We start from the raw sequence: 6703 nt of genomic DNA, 5'->3' as shown, positions 1-6703 counted from the left end.
TAAAATTGTGTAAACAACAATATGCAGCAATCACATAGCGCTGCCTACTGCACTTGAAATTCGGCATTAAATTGAGGATGGGAAAACGAGCCTTTAGCACCCGCAAACGATCGTTCAATGACCATCCGCAAGGAAGAGTGTCGATAGTTGAACAAATCTTTCTTGGTTGTTGGATTCTTGTTACTAGAATGGAATTCTGGGGCATGGTACCTGGTTGACTTGTGAGGTGGAAGGAAACTTATGCCAATAGGTAGGCCTGAGTCCACCAAGTAGTATGATCCTACATGTCTATGAAGCTAATGAAATTGGCTACAATAACCATAACAAAAACATGTAAAAATTGATAGCCTTTGAGATTAATTGTAGTACCTGTAGGTGGCCATGGGAACCTATGCTTTGGGTCACTAATCGCTTCCTCCAACACCCATGAGTTAGTATCACTACCTTCCCACCCCGCATGAACATAAATAAACTGCATGTCCATGTTGCACATGCACAAAAAATTTGTGGTTACAGTAGTCTTCCAACTCCTGTACACTTGAGTCGCGTGTTTAGGAGGCCAAACACTCACATGGGTGCCATCCATTGCCCCAACACAAATCTACACATGACTAAGTATTGATGATGTATGTACCTAGTTAAACAAAATATGGTTACAATATAGTTAAGTGTGTGAAGTTTACCTCAAACCATGGCCAGTACTTGTTCACCTGAAGATGTTCGGGGAGGCAAACTACATCTAGATCTAGCTTAATCAAATGTCTCGCATACGAGTGGAGAGCCCGCAACACCCTGCGAAAGTGGCAGGACACCATCTTAGTTGAGTGCTGGAACCTGTATGTAATACATCTCATTCAAATATTGTGGTCAAGTATGTATAACAACATGGCAACCCCCTACGTGGCATCCACATCTCCCTACCCTTCCATCAAGTATCCATGACCGCCAACTCATCCACTAAATGTAACAGATACGAGCGTGTCATGTGAAACATCTCAAAGCACTTATTAGAATTACTGTCAGGTTCATCCATGTATCCTTGCCCTGTGAGGATACTATCACGCATGGGTTGTTTATCATAATGTTACTGCATATAGGCAAACATCTCACCTACCAAAGGATTCACAAAGTCAAACTCTGCTTCATCTTGGCTATCGCACTCTGAACCCCACCAGTCATCATCATTAGTATCATAACCAGTGTCATCATCATTAGTATCATGACCAGTGTCAACATCATCAACGTTGTTGAAGTATGATTCGTCAAAATCATAAGCCAAGAATGCATCTAACCATTCACTCCTTGATGCCTTTGTCACCTACACTCCACAACAACATACTATTAACCTATGTGATGTATACTAATAAACCAATGCTAATAACAAGCACTCAACAATAAACCGAGGCGAATACGGGAAATTATCATAAATATTCCGAATAATAACTTAAAATAGTTCAGCATACAAGAATGCATCAAGTCTAGAAATAAAAAAGGTAACCTAACAAACTTCCATAGTAGAGAAAATAATAACCAACGAAACAACGGTTTTTGTGACAGAATGTACAAGTACTACAATGACCATAACATAACACTACAATACTACAATAACCATAACATAATAAACTATGCTCCATGTCTCAATCGTCCGGGTTAACAATATTGTCCATCCATGCCTGCCTCCTATGCTCCAGCATGCCCATGAACACCACCCTATTCTCCTTCACATGGAGAGTTTTTGAGATCTTCAAATATGCCTTATTTCATATATCCTCATACTGATTATGTTAATAGCTTTCCCTAAAGAACATGGATCACCTCCAGTTGCTGATTGGGCAAATTGATCCCACTTGACTTGCTCCTATTACCGCTAAACCTTTCACTCATCATTGTGGTGTACCTCTTTAGGGCTACAGTCATCTCACTTACTTTATTGACTTTCTTCATCACTTTCTTACCCTTGGCACTTGCTTCTTGCATGGGACGCTTGCCTACAGCTTGGGTTTGGTCAACACCATCAGTCTCCTCCATAGTTCGAGAAATACTATCCAAGTTGGGGGTGTAACAATCATCATCAAGATGGATAGGAGCAGCATCAGTGGCAAGCTCCTCCTCTAGTGCACGCTTTTCATTGTTGTTTAGTGGAGGTGTGTTTGATGAAATTTGAAGGTGCCCATTTACAGTACTAGGGGCAAACAACTACTTCAGCTTTTCATAGTCGAGGCGTCCCTTCTTTAGCAGGTTATTTGCGATCTGATTAGCCTACAACAACACAAGCATAGGAACAATAGTTAGGCAGCAAAGTAATCACAACAATGCAAAGGCATACCATACTAACATGAAACTTGAAATGCATAAAGTAACATACCGCCACCACATGCGCCCAAACCTCGTCAGTGCATGTAACAGTTTAGGTGGCCTCATCCCACCTCAACCCCGTATGATTCAGCAATTGACTCCACTTGCGTTGTTTACCCCGAAGCCTATTGTGCTTTCTGAAGAGTTTCTTAGCAGTGAATTTTTTACCAAACCTTTTGTTAAGTTCTTGTGTCATTGTTTTCCACATAGGGCCCTTAAAAACACCATTCTCCATGTTACCCTTTATTTGTTCCTCCACCATAATCTCTATAAATATGTGTTCTATGTGGGGAGGCCACATTTTGTCATCCACATCTTAGGATTCATGTGCCATCTAATTCAAATATCTCACATGGTAAGATGAACACACTTTGTATTGACAGGTAAATAAATGAACAAGGAATATTCATGTGTTACCGCGACCAAGTATGTTGCGTAATGAGAAAGTGCACAAGTAACTCTACATAAACAAGCGGTACATGTGACATACAAAAACTCAAAAGACTGAAGCATTGTTTTACTACAAAAGTGGTCACAAAATAGCCATAGGATAGCGCATATGAAAGTGTACACTAACAACACCATAGTAGTCTACAAACCATAGTGGGAACAAAATAAGTTAGCACATAATGGTTAGTTATGCACTACAATGCTTTTGAGTCCACCAATTGCCTCTTATTGAGATGGACTAGCCCCCTCATTCAGACCCACCACTGGCCACCCACGCCTTGGCCTATAACGAACTCTGTTGGCCCTACAATACTCCCTCCGGACCATACTGAATCGACACATAACCTGCCTCTTGTGGAAATACTTCCCAGTCCGAGCGTTGAGAGTGTTTATGATCACATCCTACAATGGCTCGCAGGGAAGCCCTGCTGCAAAATTACCCAGAAGGAATTGGCCGAAGACAATGTCACAAAGTTCATCGACACAGTCATCGTCCCACCTCCTTAAATCCCCAGTCATCTAACAACAACCTCTGATCATGTAACAATCACATGTAAACAATAAACATTTCCATGTATTCAATCAAAGTCAAACAATAGTGTTTAGGGGTCTTATCTTAAGGTGCAATAGTTTTCACTTTATCCTCCCTTAAAAACCCACCATATTGTTTATGGATATGGATACAGTTAGCTATATTACATACTCTATTGATGTATTGATGTATATTTTGTCAGTAGCTACATCTTATTAGTTAAACTAACTAGTAAAGTAACTATCATAATAAAAAACAAGATAGAGCAACTAAGGCACATCCATCTTTGATTCTAATTTTTTTTTTTTTTTTTTTTTTTTTTGAAAAAGGTACACCATCTTCCATTATAAGAATATCACATGAACCATGTCAAGAAATAGTATAATCAGTAAGCAAATAAGTAGGGGAACCCATAGCACGGATTAAGCAAAGAAAAAAAATGATGATTTGTTTTATTAAAAAAATGAGCAAAGCAGACATTGTTCATAATACTAAAATTTCTTTAGAGCAAAGCAGACATTGTATTCATTGTTCAAAAATGGGCAAAGTAGGGGAACCCACAACATGAGAGGGTGATTAATTTTCTTAAAAAATGATTATTAAAAAAACAAAATCTAAACCTCAAGGAATCTGTGACGGTGTTTTGGTAGAGTTTCAGTACAGATAAATTTTTTTTCCCAAACCAATAGCAGAGCAAAGCACACATTGTTCATAATACCATGGTTGTAACAAAGGAACAAGACAAAGAAATTTCTAAAATTAAAAAATTAAAACAAAAGAAGAGGCATAAATGCTATACTTGAGTAGAGAGTAATAAAAGAGGCATAAATAAACACGCATTCACAGCCAAGTGAGCCAAGGTCTCAGTAAACGCAACACAAAAAATGGAGGAACATGGAAATGGAGGAACATGGGAAAAACAAAAAATATCAAAATAAAACCCTGCAGCTTCGGGCATGTAAACAGATGGAGGAGCTGAATTTGGGTCTCACCAGAAAACGGAATCGATGAACGGAGCTAACCTGGAGCTCGGGTTGAAGGTGCTAAGCAGAATTGGAGCTCTACTTCAGTTGTTGAAGTGTGTTGTGGATTTGGGAGAAGGAAAATGGAAAGTGAGATGAAGTGAGCTAGCATGGATAGTTGGGAAAGTTATTAGAAAATATCCGTTGGAGCTTCTCAGCCTGTAGTGATGTAACTACACACTGTTGTGGGACCCAATTGTGTTGAAAAATTACGAAAATTGCCACTGAGTTAACATAACCCATAACTTGAAAACACACTTGGGCTGTTTCTGAATTTGTTAACCCATGGACCAAAAAACTCAGTTTTGTTAACTGAGTGAACGCCCGTGAAAATCATCCAAACAATGTTCATGCCCGTGGGCCCCACGGATTTTGGGTTATGAGTTAACAAAACTCAGTTTTGTTAACTCAGTTCACCAAAATCCAAACCAGGCCTGATTCTTTTGACTCTCTTTTTTTCCCCCTAATAATCATCTTTTTACTTATATCTTGTCTAAAGAGGAACTATAAATTTACAATATGTTCCTAGAAAATGATATATTATCAATTACGAAAAACAATACAAACTGATGTATTATCAATTTCGAAAAAATAATTCAAATATTTATTTATGAAGTAATTAAAGTCCACTAATCACTTTGATTGTGATATCAATTTGTAAATATTATGTAGAAAAATTGATGTATTTAGAATTTTTTTATATATTTTAATTGTATGCTTTAAAAGCACCGTACATAAGTACTTATATAGCAAAAAAAGTAACACATTTTAGTCAACCAAGCCCAAAATTCACTCATTTCGTGTCATGCAAAATTATGTAAATATATATGGTTGTTATAGTAACTATGTAAATTTACCCTGACACTATTCATTTTGCTTTTAATTTTTTCTTTTTTTCTTTACATATCTCATAAAAGAATAAAGTGGATGGTGGTTGTTGTGCAAGAAGAAAGAAAAACGTTTAAAAAAAACCAAAAAATTGATATTTTAATAAAATTTAGTGTAAAATAAATATTTTTATGTGGGGTGTGTTGAAATATGAGTATGTAAAAAAAAGGTAAGTTCTTATGCTAAAATAGATAGAAATGTTTGCATGAGTTGATGCGAATGCTCTTAGTATTTTTCTCTCTTTTCTAGAACATTAGTATTTTTTCTCTCTTCTCTCTTAGTATAATACATTTGCTCCAATAAGCATAAAGCTCCTAAAGTCATCCTGGATGCTTGCAAGGCTGATTGCATTTTGTAGGCACCTCTTTTTGTTTCAATGAATTTTGTTGATTATAATTTTTTTTTTTTTAAGTACATTAGTCTATGAAGTAGTATGGCTAAAACTAGGGCCAGCTCAACAACTTTGGGGGCCTTAGGCGAAAATTTTAAGTAGGGCCTTTTTTACTTTTAAATATTAATTAAATAATATGTATTGATTTTTTTTATTGAAAATCTTTTTTTCTTGCTTTTTGAGATGCAAAATTACTAATTAAGTTTTTGTATTTAAGTTCCTCTAACATTTCTTTTTCAATTAATGATATGGCTAATCAACTTAATCTTTCTTGTGACATAGTAGACCTTAAATAAGATTTTATTAATTTTAATTTTGAAAAACTTCTTTCTGCAGATGCAACCGTAACAAGTATTGTTAGTAATATTTTATAAGCAATATACGCATTTGGAAAAGAATCTAGCCTTTTTAAATAATTAAGTACATTAATTGGAGTATTTTCATCTACTTGCATAGCTTCTTTTAAAACTATTAGTTTTGAAAGTAAATCTAAGCCATCAATATCATAATAAACATTATGTTTAAGAATGATTTCAAGATAAGACAATATTTTTTCAAACTATTATCATCTAGTTCTTTTAGTTTTTCAAAATTAAATAAAAACCAAAAATATCTTCATATATCTGAAATTGTTGAAACCTACTTTCAATTGATGAAATAGCTTGATCTACTATATATAAAAAAATAATTAATTCTAAAAGATTCTTTAGCAGATTGTGTTATCTCATCATTGGCATTCTCATCAAATTGTTATTTCTACGATTATACACTTTTCATGAAATATAGGCTCTATTTCCATTTTGGTTGCAATCTCTTTAGATGAACTCATAGCAGATGTAAATCCATCTTCTCTATATATTTTTTTTAAAAAAGATATGAGACTCTTCAGTTGATCTATGGCAACATCAATATGCATGTATTTTGATTGTAAATTTTTACTAACAGAGTTAACGGCAAATAATATATCATACCAAATAGTCATGCCTAACAAGAATTTAAAACTTTCGATCTCATATGTTGCCAAACAATCAACTTCACTTTTTCTTTTGGGATCTTCACTCATTT

Source organism: Castanea sativa, chromosome 11 (genome assembly GCF_040712315.1).
Source record: "Castanea sativa cultivar Marrone di Chiusa Pesio chromosome 11, ASM4071231v1".
Classification (NCBI taxonomy): domain Eukaryota; kingdom Viridiplantae; phylum Streptophyta; class Magnoliopsida; order Fagales; family Fagaceae; genus Castanea; species Castanea sativa.
The sequence above is the reverse complement of the archived record's forward strand: the minus strand, read 5'-3'. Positions refer to the sequence as shown.